The sequence below is a fragment of the Elephas maximus genome, chromosome 1 (assembly GCF_024166365.1).
Source record: "Elephas maximus indicus isolate mEleMax1 chromosome 1, mEleMax1 primary haplotype, whole genome shotgun sequence".
Classification (NCBI taxonomy): Eukaryota; Metazoa; Chordata; class Mammalia; order Proboscidea; family Elephantidae; genus Elephas; species Elephas maximus.
Window position 1 is genome coordinate 72093936 of NC_064819.1, and position 21723 is coordinate 72115658.

At 41.2% G+C, this 21723-nt stretch overlaps 1 protein-coding gene across 4 annotated transcripts in view; it reads right to left on the reverse strand.

Annotated features, from left to right (window-relative positions):
• The window catches only part of LOC126076526 (cytidine monophosphate-N-acetylneuraminic acid hydroxylase), a 509905-nt gene that overhangs the window by 214567 nt on the left and 273615 nt on the right, over positions 1-21723 (reverse strand). The window contains exon 1 of one of the 4 annotated variants that reach the window (XM_049885150.1): positions 14541-14786. The exons of the other annotated variants lie outside the window; for them this stretch is intronic. The gene's annotated coding sequence lies outside the window, so the exon portion shown is untranslated. Of the gene's footprint in view, positions 1-14540; positions 14787-21723 lie in introns of those variants that run through there. 4 annotated transcript variants of the gene reach the window in all.

The window sequence follows — 21723 nt, forward strand, 5'->3', positions numbered from 1 at the left end:
CCGCTGTTTTGAGTGTTTTTTAATCTTGATTTATTTTTGTGATTTCTCTATCTGCGTTGACATCCGATTGCTCTGTCCAGTGTTTTAGTCTTGGGTTGCTATCTGATATTATTTTCTAACCAGAGAACTCCCTTTAGTATTTCTTGTAGTTTTGGTTTGTTTTTTACAAATTCCCTAAACCTCTGTTTATCTGGAAATGTCCTAATTTCACCTTCATATTTGAGAGACAGTTTTTCTGGATATATGATTCTCGGCTGGCAATTTTTTTATTTCAAAGGTTTTTATAAGCCATCCCATTGCCTTCTTGCCTGCATGGTTTCTGCTGAGTACTCCAAGCTTATTCTTATTAACTTTCCTTTGTAGGCATCTTTTTGTTTATCCCTAGGTGCTCTTAAAATTCTCTCTTTATCTTTGGTTTTGGCAAGTTTGATTATCATATGTCTTGGTGACTTTCTTTTAAGACCTACCTTATGTGGAGTTCGATGAGCATCTTGGATAGATATCTTCTCATCTTTCACAATATCAGGGAAGTTTTGCACCAACAAATCTTCAACAATTCTCTCTGTGTTTTCTGTTATCCCTCCCTGTTCTGGTACTCCAACCACTCATAGGTTATTTCTCTTGATAGAGTCCCACATGATTCTTAGGGTTTCTTCATTTTTTTAATTCTTTTATCTGATTTTTCTTCAAATATATTGGTGCCAAGTGCTTTATCTTAAATCTCACCAATTCTCCTTCCACTTGCTCATTTCTGCTCCTCTGACTTTCTATTGAGTTGTCTAATTCTATAATTTTATTGTTAATCTCCTGAATTTCTGATTGCTGCCTGTCTATGGATTCTTGCAGCTTATTAAACTTTTCATTATGTTCTTGAATAGCCTTTTTAATTTCTTCAACTGCTTTATCTGTGTGTTCCTTGGCTTGTTCTGCATATTGCCTGGTCTCCTTCCTGATCTCGTCCTGATGCCTTGAAGAGTTCTGTATATTAATCTTTTGTATTCTGCATCCAGTAATTCCAAGAGAGCACCTTCATCCAGAAGATCCCTCGATTCTTTGTTTTGAGAGCTTTTTAAAGCCATCATGGTCTACTTCTTTATGTAATTTGATATTGACTGTTGTCTCCTAGCCATCTGCAAGTTGCTGTAAGCTCATTTTATGTTTGCTTACTGTATCCTAGTTTCTTGCCTTGTTTTGTTTTGATATGCCCAAATAGGTTGCTTGAGTGAGCTAGCTTGATTATTTTCACCTTTGAAGCTCTGACGTCTTGTCATCAGATGGCTAGAGCTGTTTTCAGGCATATCAGCCTAGGAGTCTACTCACTTTTCTTGTATGGATTCAGCTGAGGTGTCCAGGTAGCTGGTCATCAAGTGTGTGGTACAGGCTCCATCCTACAGTCTTAGAGGGGCAGGGGTGACTGGTGTAGGTACCGCTATCTGGTTGCAGCAGGAGGTCACACTCTGAACAAGGCAGGGGGCTGACAACCATCCCCTGAGTGTCTGTAAGAAAAGTGCATGCCTGTTCCCTAAAGCATGCAGATGGGTGGGTTCTGCAGATGGACCATGGGCACCCAATGCTTTTGGTTATAAGTACTGAGAGGTACCAGTTATCCTTGAGCCTCTGTTGTGGGTGGCTGGGCGATCTGTGTGGTGCCACCAGTCCTTAGGCCTCTGATGTGGGTAGGCGAGGACCCTGTTTAATATGCAAAGTGGTGTCGAACATCAAACACTCACCTCTCCACTGCACAGCTGAAACAGTTGCAGTCTGCCAACAGGGGCATATTCTCCTGAAATGGGCCCACACAGGTCCATGCAGGAGGGAAGGTATTCAAAGTCCACAGGCCATTTATGCCTGGACAGGAGCCACTTCTGTCCTGAGCTCCCCAGGTTAGTGGAGCTGGAAAATTATCTTTTCCCTCAGTTGTGAATTTATTCCTTCTCCAACATTGGGAGAATGGCTCAGACTGCTCACCAGGAGCTATCTCAGGCCCAGGGAAATCAACAGCCACGGAATGTGGCTCAGGGGTGAGAGGGCATGGTAAAATATACGCAAGTACTTAGCTTTTGCAGAGAGTGCTGTTCTTCTCTGGTTCCGGAGGTGTGAGTAAGCTGTGTGGCTGGCTGTTTCTCCCTGAGGAAACTGTAGCCGAAAGCTACCACCAGCCCGCTGCAGTTGCTCCCAGGAGTGGTGCCTGAGGGATCCTGGCGATTGAGGTCCGGCAACTCCTCTCTGCTTTTGAGCCTTCTCTCCCTCCCCCTGCCTCTCAGTCTGTTTTCTACCTTTGCCTTTGATGTTCAGGGCTCCTGGCTTGCCATAAACATAGTCGTTTCACTTGTTTTTTCAGGTCTTTGTTGTAAGAGGGATCATCGGAAGCGTTTGGCTACTCCACCATCTTGGCTCTGCCTCCAAAATTTTTTTTTTTTTTGATGATGAATGTGATGCCATTCCTCTTCAATTAGTCATCCCCAACATAGTAGACCATATGATTTTCCTTTCAAAATGACCAATCCCAGTCCATTTTAGCTCACTAATGCCTAGGATGTGGATCTTTAAGTTTTTCATTTCATTTTTGACAACTTCCAATTTTCTTTGATTTATACTTCATACATTCCATGTTCTGATTACTAATGAATATTTGCAGCTATTTCTTCCACTTTGAGTCGTACCACATCAGCAAATGAAGGTGTGGCAAGCTTGTCCTTGAATAAGTTTCAATTCATGGCAACCCTATGCGTTACAGAGTAGAACTGCTTCACGGGGTTTTCTCGTTTGTAATTGTTCCAGAAACAGATCGCCAGGCATTTCTTTCTTGGCACCACTGAGTGGGTTAGAATCACGAAACTTTAGGTTATAAGCCAATTGCAAACCACCTATATCACCCAGGATCCCTTCAGATAGTCCAGACTCAAGCAAATCAGTACATGGAATTCCCCTAGCCAAGCGAATTGATTTAGGGGTAGGCCCTAACCTATGATACCCTAATTAAAGAAGTTCAAGGCTCTGTTACAATAGTTGTGGGAGGTCTCTCTGTGTATAACCCCATTCCTACCAGCAGCCGTTTGTGACCACAGACACTGAATAAAGAATAGAGCCAGCATACAAAGGAGAATAGACTTAAGTTTGGCCTTAACTCTAACTTAGAAAATAAAAATAAAAAGCTTTTAAACATACAGACAAGTGTAGAGAATAATTAAACGAACTCTTCTGTACCCCCATTCTATTTTTATCATATTTTTTATTATGCATATTTGCCTCAGTAATAGGATTTTTTTCTATTACCTTTTTCAATTGGTGTATACAAATACTACGGATTTTTGTACGTTGCTCTATCTAGAAACACTGCCGAAGTCTCTTCTTTGTTCTGTTAGTTTGTCTGCAATGGTCCTTGGATTTTCTATGAAGATACTCATATTGTTAGTTGTTGTTAGGTGCCGTCAAGTTGGTTCTGACTCATAGTGACCCTATGCACAACAGAACAAAACACTGCCCGGTCCTGCACCATCCTTACACTTGTTATGCTTGAGCTCATATTTATGCAAATTAGACCAGTTCTTTTTTTTTTTTTTTTTACTTTTTTTAGTTGTACTTTAGATGAAGGTTTATAGAGCAAATTAGTTTCTCATTAAATAATTACTACACATTGTTTTGTGACATTGGTTATCAACCCCCAAAACATGTCAACAATCTGAAAAATCAGCCGTTGGAAAAACCCCATGGAGCACAGTTCTACTCTGACACACATGTAGTTGCCATGAGTCAGAACTGAGTCCACAGCAATTGGGCTGGGGTTCAGCTATCTAGTGTCACATCAGAGGGCTAACAAACTTAACCATATTGGTGGCAAAACTGAGTTTCAGCATCAGTCATGCTGGGCATTAAACCCTTCACATGTACTGTCTCCCAAAAGAACTGAAGTTGCTGGCTTCCCACAGTCAGAAGTCTATTAAAACCCAGACTAGCTCCCTCCAGAAACTCTTCTTATATGGAAATGATTCATCTGCCAGTTACGGAGTCTGCTGGATAATTCTTCCAAATTGCTGGCAATGAATTTCCAAGGAAGGTTTAAGGATCTTCATCAACAGAGCAAGAAACAGAAAGATGGATCTTGACTTTCACCTCTGTTGGCTTTTGGGCATGGCTACTCCAGCCATACTTTAACCTCCATCCATACTGGAAATAAAAATGCACCTTTAGAATTAAACACAACTATCATATTCTTAAAAAGGGTTAGACTAACCAGAGGACCTGAGACCAGAGGACTCCCTGAGAGTATCGCCCTGAGACACTCTTTAAACCTGGACCCAAAACTATCCCCAGAGATCACACTTTAGAAGAAAAGCAGAGTGACACACAAAATGAAAATATTACCCATCAAATCGGTACTCTACTAAAAAATCATCTGTATGAGCCCAAAGGTCAACATTTAATCCATAGCAAAGATCAAACGATAAGGGAGCCCGGAAACTAGAGTACTGGCTATGGGTCAATCAGAACAGAACTAGGAGAATGTTGAAACATTGTGAAAAATGTAACTAATGCCATTGACCAATTTGTGTGGAAATTGTCAAATGGGAACCTAACTTGCTATGTAAACTTTCACCAAAAACAAAATATTATTAAAAAAAAAATTAAACACACACTAGACTTTACAACTACTGTCTGTAATACCAAAGGACAAATTATTTTAGGTTCTGTTGAAGCAGAACTGTGCCCAAGAGGATAGTAATTAATTCATGCTGCTGATGGGCTTTATTGGGGTCAAGAACCATATTCGGATGATTAAGACTGCAGAAAGGGGCATGATGGTGTAAGGGCTTCTCACCAAAGGGAGGTGGTGGACTTGAGTTCAACCAAATGCACTCTTAGTTTGTACAATTGGCAGGCTAGAACACATCAGTACAACTCAAAGACCTCTCACAAATGAAGAAAGAACAGAGCATTTACAAAAACAAAATTCGAAGTTACCTTTTATGTTTACCACTAAAGAAGCTGTGTTGTATGAGGTCATTAGTTCTTTCTCTGCTGTTATAGATTGAATTGTGTCCCCTGAAAATGTGTATCAACTTGGCTAGGTCATGAATCCCAGCATTGTGTGGTTGTCCACCATTTTGTGATCTGATGTAATTATCCTAAGTGTTATAAATCCCAACCTCCTATGATGTTAATGAGGTAGGATTAGAGGCAGTTACGTTAATGAGGCAGGATTCAATCTACAGGATTAGATTGTATCTTGAGTCAATCTCTTTTGAGATATTATATAAAAAGACTCGAGCAGAGAGTAGATGGGACCTCATTACCACCAAGCAAGAAGAGCCAGGACCAGGGGTCCCTGTGCTGAGAAGCTCCTAGACCCAGAGGAAGATTGATGACAAGTTCCTTCCCCCAGCGCTGACACAGAGAGAAAGCCTTCCCCTGGAATGCCCTGAATTTGGACTTCTAGCCTCCTAAACTTTGAGAGAATAAATTTTTGTCTGTTAAAGCCACCCATTTGTGGTATTTCTGTTATAGCAGCACTAGGTAACTAAGACACCTGCCATAATGGATCCCTTACTAATGAGGACTAAAAGTAGCACTACTGGAACAGAATCTGCTACCAAATTAACTCTAGATAGATAGATATGTAGGTAGGCAGGTAGGTAGCTAGGTAAGCAGATAGACAGATGATATATAGATAAATAGATAGATAGATGCCATTTAACTTTGATCCATGGAGCCCGTATATACACAGAGTAGTCTCACAATCTCCAGCATGTCCCAGTTCATCATTATGGCTACCGTGCCAATCCATTTCACCAAAGTTCTCCCTTACCCTCATTGGCCCTCTACTTCACTAAACAAGATGTTCTCCTCCTATTAAGGGATCTTATCAAAAACTCTAAATACGAATTTTCTTAACCCTAGTTCCCTCTTGGGTGTTATGATGCAGCAAGATGAGTCTGGGTAGTTCTATCTGCTTCAAATACTACACCCTTTGAAGGAAGTTTTTAAAAATAAATCTATGAATGAAGGCAGCAATTGGCAAGATAATATTGTGCCAAATGGGAAGCAACAATGGTCAGAAACATGAATCAATCAGTTCATCTCAGGATACTTTCTGGAGATGATGTGGAGGTTCCTTCCATAGAATAAAAATAGTGACTTAAACACGATTAGGAAAAACTTGGACACTGATTTCCAAGATATCAAGCACATGCAGGAAAATGAGGAGTTTTTCAGATCTGACTTTTTGGCAAGGGTTTTATCTGTTAACATAACTGATGAAATCTTATCTCCAAGGTACTTTGTGTAAGTCTACCTCCTACAAGGGTTTAGGTTACCAGTAGCAACAATCCTTCGTTCTCACCTCAAGCTGCAAGGTAGTTCCAACCACAGCAACAGCTACAGCCCCAAAGAAAGCTTGAGGCGAAGCAGCAGGAACTGAGTCAGAAAATGAAGAACGTATAAGTTAATGGCAAACTTGAAGACAGGAATTCTAACGGATTCATACTTTTAGTTGTCCTTGGCAAAACCTGCAACAGTGTAATGTCTTTTCAGGCTCATATGGCATGGATCAAGGATTTCCCTGGAAATCTTAGTTTAATACTACACCTATATACAGAACGTTACTCCCTGCGATCAGTCTGTGTTACCACAGCTTTCTAGGTTTACTCAGTTGGACTTTCTTACAGGAAATTTTAAACTATATCAAAATACATTTTTTTTTCTTTTTCTTGTACTTTAAAAGAAGGTTTACAGAACAAATTAGCATCTCACTAAACAATTAGTACACATATTATTTTGTGACATTGGTTACCAACCCCATGATGTATCAACACTCTCCCCTTTTTGACCTTCACTTCCTCATCCTCATTACCAGCTTTCTTGTCCTCTCCTGCCTTCTAGTCCTTACCCCTAGGCTGGTGTGCCCCTTTAGTCTCATTTTGTTTTAGGGTCCTGTCTAATCTTTGACTGAAGGGTGAACCTCAGGAGTGACTTCATTACTGAGCTGAAAAGGTGTCTCGTGTCCATACTTTTGGGTTTTTTTCAGTTTCTGCCAGGCCAGTAAGTCTGGTCTTTTTTTGTGAGTTAGAATTTTGTTCTACAGTTTTCTCCAGCTCTGTCCAGGACCCTCTATTGTGCTCTCTGCCAGAGCAGTCATTGGTGGTAGCCAGGCATCATCTAGTTGTACTGGACTCAGTCTGGTGGAGGCTGTGGTAGTTGCAGTCCATTAGCCCTTTGGACTAATCTTTCCCTTCTGTCTTTGGTTTTCTTCATTCTCCCTTGCTCCAGGCAGGGCGAGACCAGTGGAGTATCTTAAATGGCCATTCACAAGTTTTTAAGACCTCAGATGCTACTCACCAAAGTAGGATGTAGAACAATTTTTTTATAAACTATCTTATGCCAGTTGAGCTTGATGTTTCCCAAGGCCATGGTCCCCACAGCCCTCAGCCCAGTAATTAGTCCCTTGGGGAGTTGGGATGTGTCTATGGAGCTTCCACGATCTTGCCTTGGACAAGACATGCTGGCTTCCCTAGTTCCATACCCAAACACTTCCAATTCAGAAGATTTTGTCAGTTGTTTATAAGTTCCCGAAAACCCAGCAACATGGAATAAATAATACACAGTCAACCGTGGTAGCTTCTCAGGCATGTTACGCAGGAGGCGCATCAACATACAATGAAAGCTGTGAGAGCTGGAATTCAACAGGACTGCCTTTTTTTCCAAGTCTCGCAAGTTTTCCACTTTTGAGAGGGTGCAGCCTTATCCCTTTTCTATCTCTCTGGCAGGTTTCCACCTTACACAACTTTCAGATTTCGCAGGTTCTACTGTACCAGTGTCAGCCAGAAACTCAGCATGCCCATGTGGATCAAATGGAATGTGATACAACACCTTCAGGCTCACAGACATTTTAAAACAAGTATCAGAATGGATAAGTTTTAAAGGAAACATATCTAACTGAAGTAAAAATAAAAATAACACTCAGACTACTAAATATCTTCAACCTCTTCATTATTCATCAGAAATCAGACCTTCCCCAGAATGGCATCCAGTGGCCAATCCCTAGGCCAATTTTCCCTTTGGTTTCTAGATACTGCTTAAATTGGCTTCCAGAAGACTGGAGGGTAATAGAACTGTGAATTTCAGTGTCAGCAAGTTCACATTGAGACACTGATAACATTTTGTTTATTCCAAACCAAATTGTAATATTTTATGTTAGAAGATGATTAAAAAAAAAAATTAACAGTAATTAAAATTGAATTTGTGCTGCTACAAATAGTAACATATTGCATGTCACCTAATTCCAAACACCACAAAATATAAGAAATGTTTATAGAGGATAGATAGGTAGATAGACAGACAGCTGCCATTGAGTCTACTCCAACTCCCGAAGACCTTATGTACAACATAAGGTCATTACCCAGTTCTGCGTCAACCTCACAATCTCCAACACGTTTGAGTCCATCATTGTGGCTATTGTGTCAATCCATTTCACCAAAGGTCTCCCCCACCATTGTTGGATCTCTGCTTCGCCAGACATGATGACCTCTTCTAGCGTTGATCCCTCCAGATAATGTGTCCAAAGAAAGCAAGTTGGACAATGTTCTGTTGTGATCCATAAGGTTTTCATTGGCTAATTTTCAGACGTAGATAGCCAGGCCTTCTTCCTAGCCTGTCTTAGCCTAGAAGCTCCACTGAAACCTGTCCAACGCGGCTGATCCTGTGGGTATTCGAAATCCCAGTGGCATCGCTTTCAGCAGCATAGTAATACACAAGCCACCACTGTGTAACAGACCGACAGACAGGTAAAATGGAAGAAATATTTATTTGAGGGGAAAAATGAGCATTTAAGATGTTTTCAAATAAGATAAAATTTTCACTATTTAAATTCATTATATCAGAATAAAAATAAAACACATGAGGATTGAACTTCTGAACTGTTATTAGTATATCAAATGAAAAGTTACAAAACAAACTATTTCCCTATATTTTTAGGTTCTGCTTTTGCCGAAGATGTTAAAATAAGTAGTTTGTGTTTATATATATAAATGTATATATATAATATGTATGTCAATACATGCCTCTTTCTCTTTTAATAGAAGTATCTAATGATTTTTTTTTATTCTAAAGCAGTATAGGATCTATGTTTTATATAAAATACACAGTTTTTCTCTTTAAGTTGAATTAAGAATATCTTCTCTGTTCACAAATTCTCATTTCTTAAATCCAAAAATTTTTATCATTTCTGGCATACTATATATAACTACATTACTCTCTTGCATTATTTAGGTAACATAAGGTAAAAGGTTAATAATGATTGAAAAGAGAAAAATTACATAATCTAGTGACTTTTAGACTTTAATGTTGCTACATGCCTGATAGGAGCCCTGGTAGCACAGTGGTAAAAATCATGGACTGCTAACCAAAAGGTTGATGGTTCAAAACCATTAGCTGCTCCACAGGAGAAAGATGTGGCAGCCTGCTTCCATAGAAATTTACAGCCTTGGAAACCCTATGGAGTCACTATGAGTTAGAACTGACTCAACCGCAGTGGTTTTTTTTTTTGGGGTGGGGGTGATAATGAAAACAATTTTTGAAAAGAAAAAAGATAGTCTTTCCAAATTATCACTTAATTTTAAGATAAACTCATTGCCATCGAGTCAATTCAGACTCATAGCCACCCTATAGGACAGAGTAGAACTGCCCCATAGCGTTTCCAAGGAGCCGCTGGTAGGTTTGAACTGCTGACTTCTTGGTTAGCAACCAAATTCTTAACCACTGCACCACAAGGGGTCCATATTTTGAGATGGTAGCACTAAAATTCCATTGGTGCTTTCAGAAGAAAAAGATGTACCACTATTTACCTTTATTAAAATCTCCATAATGAAAATATTTAGGATAGGCAAATGCATCCTGGTAATGGGTATAGAGTTTCTGTCTGAGGTTGTCTTAATCATGTAGAGTTGTTATAACAGAAATACCACAGTGGATAGCTTTAACAAGCAGAACTTTATTCTCTCACAGTCTAGGAGACTAGAAGTCCAAATTCAGAGTGCCAGCTCCAGGAGAAGTCTTTTTCTCTCTATCTGCTCTGAGGGAAGGTCCTTGCCATCAATCTTCCCCTGGCGTAGGAGCTTTTTAGCACAGGGACCCCAAGTCCAAAGACACACTACGCTCCTGGCTTTGCTTTCTTGGTGGTAGGAGATCTCCCGTCTCTCTGCTCACTTCTCTTTTTTATATCTCAAAAGAGACTGACTCAAGATAAAACCTAATCTTGTAGATCGAGTCCTGCCTCACTAACATAACTGCCTCTAATCCTTCCTCATTAACATCGTCAGCCTGACTCAGCGACCCCATAGAACAGAATAGAACTGCCCCATAGGGTTTCCAAGGAGCGGCTGGTGGATTTGAACTGCCAATCTTTTGGCTAGCAGCTGAGCTCTGAACCACCGTGCCACCAGGGCTCTCATTAACGTCATAGAGGTAGGATTTACAACACAAACGGAAATCACATCAGATGACAAAATGGTGGACAATCACACGGTGCTAGGAATCAGGGACCAGCCAAGTTGACACACATTGGGGGGCACAATTCAATCCATAACAGAGGTGATGAAAAAGTTCTGGAATTAAATAGTGACGATGGTTGCAAAAAAAAATTGCATAATGTTAAACAAATATTGTTCAGATAGACTTTTAAATGTTTGCAATGTATTAAAAAAAAACCTGCTGTTAAAGGCAACCATTACTAAATTGCAATCAGGAGGGGAAAAAAGTTAATGGAAAACTACATCAACCAAAAAAAGGCAGGGCCACTAAGGATTTGATCCTTTAGAAATAAAGGTTTGGGTCATTCCACCAGGTAAGCAACCCTGATTAGCTGAGATCCTGGCTGAAGGTAAAGGAAACATGGAATAGGTTGTAGAAAGAAGTTATAAACATCAACTACAGACCTCTTTAGACTTTCTAAATTCTTCTTGAATTAGTTTCTGATCATTTATATTCTTTTAGAAAACATTTTATTGTGGTCAAGTTTTCAAATTTATCAACATAAAGTTATTTATAATACCCTCATGGTTTTAAAAATCTGTACTTTATCTCTAACTGTACCCTTGGGTGATGCAAACAGTTAAGCACTCAACTGCTAACCAAAAGGTTGGCAGTTTGAACTCACCCAGCGTTGCCTAGGATGACAGGCCTGGTGATCTACGTCTGAAAGATACCAGCCTTGAAAACCCTATGGAGCAGTTCTACTCTGCACACATGGGGTCTCTATGAGTTAGAATTGACTCGACAGAAACTGGTTTTGTTTTGTTAATTTTTATTGTGCTTTAAGTGAAAGTCTACAAATCAAGTCAGTCTCTCATGCAAAAATTTCTATACACCTTGCTATATACACCTAATTGCTCTCCCCCTAATGAGACAGCACACTCCTTCCCTCCGCTCTCTATTTTCCTGTCTATTCGGCCAGCTTCTGACCCCCTCTGCCCTCTCATCTCCCCTCCAGACAGGAGATGCCAACAGTCTCATGTGTCCACTTGATCCAAGAAGTTCATTCTTCACCAGTATCATTTTCTATCCCATTGTCCAGTCCAATTCTTGTCTGAAGAGTTGGCTTTGGGAATGGTTCCTGTCTTGGGCTAATGGAAGGTCTGGGGACCATGATTTCCAGGGTCCTTCTAGCCTCAATCAGACCACTAAGTCTGGTCTTTTTATGAGAATCTGGGGTCTGCATCCCACCACTCTCCTGCTCCCTCAGAGATTCTCTGTTGTGTTCTCTGTCAGGGCAATTATCCATCGTAACCAGGCACCATCTAGTTCTTCTGGTCTCAGGTTAGTGTAGTCTTTGGTTTATGTGGTTCTTTCTGTCTCTTGGGCTCATAATTACCTTGTGCCTGTGGTGTTCTTCATTCTCCTTTGCTCCAGGTGGGTTGAGACCCATTGATGCATCTTAGATGGCCGCTTGCTAGCATTTAAGACCCCAGAAGCCACTCTCTAAAGTGGAATGCAGAATGTTTTCTTTGTAGATTTTATTAAGCCAATTGACTTAGATGTCCCCTGAAACCATGGTCCTCAAACCCCCGCCCCTGCTACGCTGGCCTATGAAGTGTTCAGTTTATTCAGGAAACTTCTTTGTTTTTAGTTTAGTACAGTTGTGCTGACCTCACCTGTATTGTGTTGTCTTTTCCTTCACCTAAAATAATTCTTATCTTACTATCTAATTAGTGAAAAACCCTCTCCCTCCCTCCCTCCCCCCCTTCTCATAACCATCAAAGAATATTTTGTTCTCTGTTTAAACTATTTTTCAAGTTCTTATAATAGTGGTCTTATACAATATTTGTCCTTTTGCAACTGACTAATTTCACTCAGCATAATGCCTTCCAGATTCCTCCATGTTATGAAATGTTTCACAGGTTCCTCACTGTTCTTTATCAACACGTAGTATTCCATTGTGTGAATATACCATAATTTATTTATCCATTCATCCATTGATGGGCACCTTGGTTGCTTCCAGCTTTTTGCTATTGTAAACAGTGCTGCAATGAACATGGGTGTGCATATATCTGTTCGTGTGAGGGCTCTTATTTCTCTAGGATATATTCCAAGGAGTGGGATTGCTGGATCGTATGGTAATTCTATTTCTAGTTTTTTAAGGAAGCACCAAATCGATTTCCAAAGTGGTTGTACCATTTTACGTTCCCACCAGCAGTGTGTAAGTGTTCTAGTCTCTCCACAGCCTCTCCAACACTTATTCTTTTGTGTTTTTGGATTAAAGCCAGCCTTGTTGGAGTGAGATGGAATCTCATCGTGGTTTTTGGTTTGTTTTTCTTGGTGTCTGTTTTCATTCCCAATATTGTTTATTTGTGCTTTCTCCTATTTTTTGTCTCACTAAAGGACTGTTTATTTCAAAAAAATAGTTTCTTAGTTTTATTGATCCTCTTTATTATTTTTATTCCGTAATTTTTTATTTTCTATTTTTATTACTTCCTTTTTTACTACTTTAATTAGGTTTATGCTGTCACTCTTGATAGCATCATGAGTTAGAACCCTAATTCATTTATTTTCAGGCTTCATTTTTTAATAAGTGCTTTTAAGATCATAAGTTTTCCTTTGGTTTAATCTCAAGTTCAGGTATGTAGTACTCTTATTGTCACTCAGATATAGATATTTTGTCATTTCTAGTACAGTTTCTGGAAACCCTGATGGCATAGTGGTTAAGAGTTTGGCTGCTAACCAAAAGATCAGCAGTTCAAATATACCAGATGCTCATTGGAAACCCTATGGGGCAGTTCTACTCTGTCCTGTAGTATTGCTATGAGTCAAAATGGACTCGATAGCAATGAGTTTGTTTTCTGGTTTAGTACAGTTCCTCTTTAACCCATGAGTATTTGGGAGTTTATTTTTAAGTTTCCAAATATTTGGGTTTATTAACAATCTTTTCATTATTTCTCATGTGGTTATTACAATATGGTCCAATAATATGGTTCATATAGTGCAGTTTCTTAAAAATACGGCTTTTTTAAAACTAAGACTTTCTTTGTGACCTAGTACATTGTCTTAGTCATCTAGTGCTGCTGTAACAGAAATACCACAAGTGGATGGCTTTAACAAAGAGAAGTTTATTGCCTCACAGTAAAGTAGACTAAAAGTCCAAACTCAGGGCTTCAGTTCCAGGGGAAGGCTTTCTCTCTCTGTTGGCCTTCTTTCTCATCAATCTTATCCCAGACTAGGAGCTTCTCCATGCAGGTAACCCCCGTCCAAAGGATGCATGCTCCCGACTCTGTTTTCTTGGTGGTATGAGGTTCCCCCTGACTGTTTGCTTCTCTCTTTCATATCTCAAAAGATTGCCTCAAGACACAATCCAATCTTGTAGATTGAGTCCTGCCTAACTAACACAACTGCCCCCATCCTCCCTCGTTAACATCGTAGAGGTAGGATTTACAGCATATAGGAAAATCACACAATACCAGGAATCATGGCCCAGCCAAATGGATAGATACCTTTTGGGGGGGACATAATTCAATCCATGACATTCCACCCCCTAAAAATCACGTCCTCGCAACATGCAAAACATATTCACCCCAGCATATCATAGCAAAAGTCTTAACTCCAAGTCCAAAATTCAAAAATTCCTCTTCATCTGTGAAATCTAGAATACGAGTTATCTGCTCCAGAGGTACAATGGCAGAACAGGCACAAGCTAGACGTTTCCATTACAAATGGGAGAAACCGAAGGGGAAAGAAGGCATAACAGGCACCAAGCAGGTCAGCAGAACACATTACATTAGCCCTCAAGGCTTTGAAAATAATCCTCTATTCTCTGAGACAATTTACACAATGGCCCTGCCCTCCAGACTCTAGGTATTGGCCACACTCTCCAGATTCTGAGTGGAGGCCCTACGGCTCTGGCTTCAGCTCCGCCTTCCAGGACTACTGGGACAACAGCTCTGCTCCCTCAGCTTTAGGTGCACAATTCTCCTAGTCCCTCTGAGAGGCAACTCCACCCTTGGAAACACCTGAGGCCATGGCTCCACCCTTTGAAACCCCAGAGGTCATGGCCATACCTTCTGAGACTGAGGCAGCTCAGCTTCCCTGTGTCCCTTGTCTCTTCAGCTTCCACTTGCTGGTTTCTCAGCCTCTTGTCTCCTTGGGCCTCACGCCGACGTCTGTCCTGCTGGGGCAAGTGTTCCAAAGCTCTGTAATGCCACCGATAAGTGCCTGGAGGCACCCCACTCTGCAGAAAGCCTTCTGCACACGGGCACTCAGCTTTCTTGCTCCGTGGGTCAGCAAGCCTAGTTCTACCGATACGTGCTCAGAGACACCCCTCTCTGCCAGGAAGCCTCCTGTGCGCAGGCACTCAGCCCTCTTGCTCCGTGGATAGGCTCCAACACTTTCTGGCACTGTTCTCCTTGTTCTGCTGCTGCGGGTTCTCTACTGCTGCATGACTCCCGGTATTGTGCGATTTTCCTATTTGTTGTGAATCCTGCCTCTATGATGTTAATGAGGGAGGATGGGCAGCAGTTGTGTTAGTGAGGCAGGACTCAATCTACAAGATTGGACTGTGTCTTGAAACAATCTCTTAAGACATAAAAGAGAGATGCAAGCAAAGAGACAGGGGGACCTCATACTACCAAGAAAGCAGTGCCAGGAGCAGAGCGCATCCTTTGGACGCCAGGTCCCTGCACAGAGAAGCTCCTAGTCTGGGGGAAGATTGATGAGAAGGCCGACAGAGAGAGAAGCCCTTCGCCTGCCCCTGACACCCTGTATTTGGACTAGATGACTAAGACATACATGAAATGGGAGTGGGGATGGTAATATTTGAGAACTGAATTGGATACAAAATTGGGGTTTTAAACTAACTTGACTTTTAATAACCAAAAGAGACTGAAAAGCTATTAAATCTGCCCCAGATTTCATTAAGAGTCAGGAAAAAGATATTTGGCACAGCATGATTGAGAGCAATGACTGGAAAAAATAAAATTTCTTCACATTTACATCTTCCACTGAAACAAGACTGCTCAGTAATTAAATAATTGCTACAGGCACTAAGAATGGACACTCAAAACTGTGCCCAGGGTATCTTCCTGGTACCCCTCAATCCACAAGGCAGCTGCCTCTTCTCCCTCTTGTAAAGCGGACCCTCGATCTCTCTTGTCATTCTGCCAGTGAGGTGACTGCAGCCTCTAATTTGTCCCCAAGCAAAGTTTCACCTTGTTGATTAGTACAGTCCATGGTGAACTGACTGCCTTCCTATGGTGATTTCTTCTCCTACCTTTTCCCTTTCTGGCATATTAACTAAGTGGGTTTTTTACAGCATCTAGTATAAAACACAAAAAAACCACCTACAATTAAACAAATTGAAAATTGTACCAGTTATTGTGTCTATGAGTTATCTTCTGGTAATATCTGTTTTGTCTTGGAAAAACTATAGCCAGAATGCACCTTAGAAGCAAGGATGGCTAGACCTCATCTTACATACACTGAACATGTAACTAGAAGGGTCCAGTCCCTGGAGAAGAACACCATGCTTGGTAAAGTAGCAGAAAAAGAGGAAGACCGTCAACAAGATGGATTGACATAGTGGCTGCAATGATGGGCTCAAGCATAACAATGATTGTGAGGATGGCGCAGGACCAGGCAGTATTTTGTTCTGTTGTAAGTAGGGTTTCTATGAGTCGGAACAGACTCGAAGGCATCTAATAACTGTATGAGTTATCTTCTGATAATAAAATCTAAATGCAATTTAAAAGTATACCACTGTTTTAGAGAGGAAAATCCTCAATCCTATGATGGAATGAGAACCGCTGAAACTGACCTTGGTTCCCATACCTCCTCATATCCACAAATCCTGGATATAAGTCAAGTTGAAATCAGACAACTTCTATCAGACCCAGAAGATATAGAGACCTCTCTTATATTCTAAAGGCTGAGGGAAGAAGTAAAATATATATAAATTCATTTTATTTTTATATATAAATATATTTACAACATAAATACATAGTTATATTATCATGTATTTATATATGTAAAATGTATATGTAAAATATATATGTATTATTTATCAAAGGGCCCACATATTTCCAAAAAGGCCTTGCATCTAGATGCTCTTTTGCCTAACTCTCCAAAAACTTGAACTCACTGTTCGTTCAGTCTCAGCTGGACTTTGCTATCTCAATCTGAGAGGCTTTTTCTTCAAAATTCTGATTTGCTTTCATTCCCAAAACCAAAAAAACAAACCCACTGCTATTAAGCCAATTCTGACTCACAGCAACCCTATAAGACAGACTAGAACTACTCTATAAGATTTCTAAAGCTATAAGCTTTAGGGATGCAGACTGCCACATCTTTCTCCATGGAGCAGCTGGTGTGTTCTAGAAGCCGACCTTCCAGTTAGCAGCCCAGCACTTAACCACTGCGCCTCCAGGGCTCCTTTTTGATTCCCAGCGTAGTATAAACCCTGGCTTAACTCACTTGCACTCCCTGCACGGTGCAAACTGTTAATGAGCTTAGCTGCTAACTGAAAGATTGGAGGTTTGAATCCACTCACAGATTCCTTGGAAAACAGGCCTGGTGATCTATCTGTTTTCAAAAAAAAAAACAGCCACTGAAAACCCTATGGAGCACAGTTGTACTCCGACACACCTGGGATCACCATGAGTCTGAACTGACGCCATGGCAACTGATTTTTTTTAAACTCACTTAGGAACCTGAGAAGCACATCTATTTCTGAGGTCAAAGCGTTTCCTATTTTCTGACTGTCTTCGAAGTTCCTGATGGGATGTAGTTTTCTTTTGTTTGCTCAGTGGATAGGAAATCCTGCATTTTACTTGCCTTATCTTTTTTTATCAAGGAAGCGCACGCTTTCTTACTGTCTTATCTTGGGCTGCCTTAAAGAAAATCCGGAGTTTGTACAGCTGTATTCCAATGGGCCACTGGGTGGCAGTCCTGAGCTGCAATGTAGAAAAAAAAGGGTCAGGAAAGACTAGCAAACCAGAGAGAGGTGAGTAATAATATTTAGCGGGATAACACAAAGTCATCAAAGAGTGACCATTTTCACCTAACAGAGCCAAAGCTAGGTGAAAGAAACCATAGCAAGAGGCATAAGAAAATGAAGGCACCACAAACCCGAACTAAAGTTGTCCAAGATGCTTAAATCTGATTGGTATAAAAACATCCCTCCCCTCCCACTTTTAGGAGACTTGGTGGCAAAGTGGCTAAAGTGCTCAGATGCAAACAAAACAGTTGGTGGTTAGAACCCACCAGCTTGCTCCAAGGGAGAAAGATGTGGTAGCCTGATTCCCTAAAGATTATAGCCTGAGAAACACTATGAGGCAGTTCTACTCTGTCCTGTGGGGTCACTGTGGGTTGGAATCGACTGGATGACAATGGGCTTCGCTTTGGTTTTCACCCCCTTTTATTATCACCAAGGTAACATGACCCAAAGCGGAGCTGGATCCCTGCCAAAGGCACTCCTGAGCTAATAGGCTAATGGGTTAGCTGCTAAATTTGCTCTTCCCATTTTCACCAGGATTTCAAAATAAATCACCAAAACTGAGCTCTCATGAGCAAATCCCCTGGTCCTGTCCTGCTCTACAAACCCCCAACCTTGGATCAGTTCTGAAATTCCCCTTCTCTGCTTCTACAACTTAGTGACTTTGGGCTGCTGGAAAGAATTAGAGTTAGGGAAATTGGTGTCTTCACAAACGCGTAATTTCTAACTTGAGAAGGATTCTCAAATCAATTCGTCAATCCTTTTGCTTATCCAAAACCAGCTTGCCTTCTCTCTCTTTCTCTTTCTGCAGCTACTATCCCAAAACTTCTTCAACTTTATCTCTCTGAATTTTAACAGATGATCTTGCCTCTACAGAAAAATTTGAGTCCGCAGCTCTCAAATCCTCACTTTCCTATATGCCCTACCCCCCATACAAATTTAACTTCATTTTCACCCATTCTTACCTCCCGACCCTCCAATCACATGATATAAGAAAACTATCTTTCTGTCTCCTCCAGGTGTCTTCCAGCGCTTTGCTCTGTGAATCAATCTATCTCTACAATCTCTTTGACCCCAGAATGCTAATGTAACAAGATGGAGAAAAATTGAATTCTTCTAGCAACCAGCATGAAAATTCCTCTTAGTGATTTATTTTCTAATTCATTGATAAGCCCATTTAGGTTGAAGGTGAGACACCAAAGGGGTCTGATTGTGGAAGGATCACTCAGCTCTAGACAAAGAAAGTAATCCCCTTGCTCCAAAGATGGAGGAGCAAGTTGAGAATAGAGGTGGAGCTACCAGAATGACAGAATACAATGTAACTCTTCTCCAGGAATGCTTCAAACTTCCCTAAGATTTCTTAACTTATGATATTCTTGATCCAATGGATCAAGGTCATTTGATGGCACAAAGCTTAAGTGCTTGGCTGCTAACCAAAAGGGTAGTGGTTGGAATCCACCCAGTGGCTCCACAGGAGAAAGACCTGCCTATCTGTTTCTTAAAGAGAACAGCCAAGAAAACCCTATGGGACACTTCTACTCTGTCACATGGGGTCACTATGAGCAAAAATTGACTCAACATCGTCACATGAATAGATATATGTACACCCATATTCATTGCCGCATTGTTCACAATAGCAAAAAGATGGAAACAACCCAAATGCCCATCAACAGATGAATGGGTAAACACACTGGTACATACACACAATGGAGTGTTATTACACAACGATAAAGAACAACGATGAATCTGTGAAGCATCTCATAACATGGATGCATCTGGAGGGCATTAAGCTGAGTGAAATGAGTCAATCACAAAAGGACAAATATTGTACGAGACCACTACCGTAAAAACTCATGAAAAGGTTTACATACAAAAAGAAACAACCTTCGATAGTTAGGAGGGAGGTGAGGGATGCAGATGGAAAAACACTTAATAGACAATAGATAAGGGCTAACTCTGGTAAAGGATAAGACAGTACACAATACTGGGGAAGCCAGCACAACCTGTACAAAGCAAGGCAACAGTAGCTCCACAGACACAACCAAATTCTCTGAGGGACCAAATCGCTGGGCTGAGGGTTGTGGGGACCATGGTCTCGGGAAACATCTTGCTCAGTTGGCATAAGATAAAGAAAATGTTCTACGTTCTACTTTGGTGAGTAGCGTCTGGGGTCTTAAAAGCCTATGAGCAGCCATCTAGGACACTCCACTGGTCTCACCCCTTTGGGAACAAGGAAAAATTAAGGAAACTAAAGACACAGGGAAAGATTAGCCCAAAGGACTAATGGACCACATCTACCATGGCCTCCACCAGACAGTTCAGTACAACTAGATGGTGCCTGGCTACCACCACTGACTGCTCTGACAAGGATCACAATAGAGCGTCCTGGACAGAGCTGGAGAAAAACGTAGAACAAAACTCTAACTCAGAAAGAAAGACCAGACTTACTGGCCTGACAGAGACTGGAGAAACCCTGAGAGTATGACCCCCGGACACCCTTTCAGCTCAGTAATAAGGTCACTCCTGAGGTTCACCCTTCAGCCAAAGATTACACAGGCCCATGGAACAAAATGAGACTAAAGGGGTTACCAGCCCTGGGCCAGGGACTGGAAGATAGGAGGAGGGGCTAGGAAATCTGGTAATAGGGAACCCAGGGTTGAGAAGGGAGAGTGTTGACATGTTGTGGGGTTGTTAACTAATGTCATACAACAATGTGTGTACTAACTGTTTGATGAGAAACTAGCTTGTTCTGTAACCCTTCATCTAAAGTTCAATAAAAACAAATTTAAAAAAAATTGTCTCAACAGCACCTAACAACAACAACTAATCTAAAGATTGGTGGTTCCAACCCACCCAGCAGCACCATGGAAGAAGGACCTGGCAACCTGCTTCCGTACGATTACAGCCAAAAAAAAAAACCCTATACGGCAGTTGTTCTCTGTAACACATGGGGTTGCCATGACTCAGAATCAATTTAACAGCAATGGGTTTGGTTTTTCTTTTTATGGATTATTATTAATATAAGTGTGTGTATATCTGTGTAGGAAATAAAATGGCTGAGATTTGCATTGAGGTGACATAGGATGGAACTGAAGAGTAGATGTGAGAGTGGACACAGGAGCACAACGGAGCAAGCTGTAGAGAACTCACTGACATCATGGAGGAGCCCTGGCCTGTAGCTTTGGACCAAGTTCATCCCTCAGCACCGGAAGTACCCAGCTGACATTAACTTGCTCAAGTTTCTCCCATCCTGAACAAAAACCTTGATAACTTCCCTGGTATCGCCCATGTGGTTCTCTAATCTCTCCCCTGGTCTTTGTCATGGGCTGCTCTTCCTCTTTCCACACCTTAAATTTAGAGATTGGAGCTGCATTTTGAACGAACACTCACAATGTTTCTTACATTCACTGGACTCTTATTGCCGTCGAGTAGATTCTGACTCCTTGTGACCCTATAGGACAGAGTAGAGCATCTCCATAGGGTTTCCAAGGCAGGAATCTTTATGGAAACAGTCTATCACATCTTCCTCCTGCAGAGTAGCTGGTGGGTTCGAACTGCCGGCTTTTCAGCTAGCAACCAAGTGCTTAACCACTGTGCCAACGAGGCTCCTTGTTTACTGGACTGTTATTGTTGTTACGTGCCATCAAGTCAGTTCTGACTCATAGTGACCCTATGCACAACAGAATGGAACACTGCCCAGTCCTGCGCCATCCTCACAATTGTTATGCTTGAGCCTATGGTTGCAGCCACTGGGTCAATCCATCTTGTTGAGGGTCTTCCTCTTTTTTGATGACCCTGTATTTTACCAAGCATGATGTCCTTCTCCAGGGACTGATCACTCCTGATAACATGTTCAGAGTATGTGAGATGTAGTCTCACCATCCTTGCTTCTAAGGAACATTCTGGCTGTACTTCTTCCAAGACAGAACTGTTCGTTCTTTAGGCAGTCTATAGTATATTCAATATTCTTCGCCAACAACACAATTCAAAAGCTTCAATTCTTCTTCAATCTTCCTTATTCATTGTCCAGCTTTCGCATGCATATGAGGTGATTGAAAACATCATGGCTTGGGTCAGACACACCTTAATGAATAAGTATAGTGAAAGGATACAACCCTGACGCACACCTTTCCTGACTTTAAACCATGCAGTATCCCCTTGTTCTGTTCAAACGACTGCCTCTTGATCCATGTACAGATTCCTCACGAGCACAATTAAGTGTTCTGGAATCCCCATTCTCCACAGTGTTATCCATA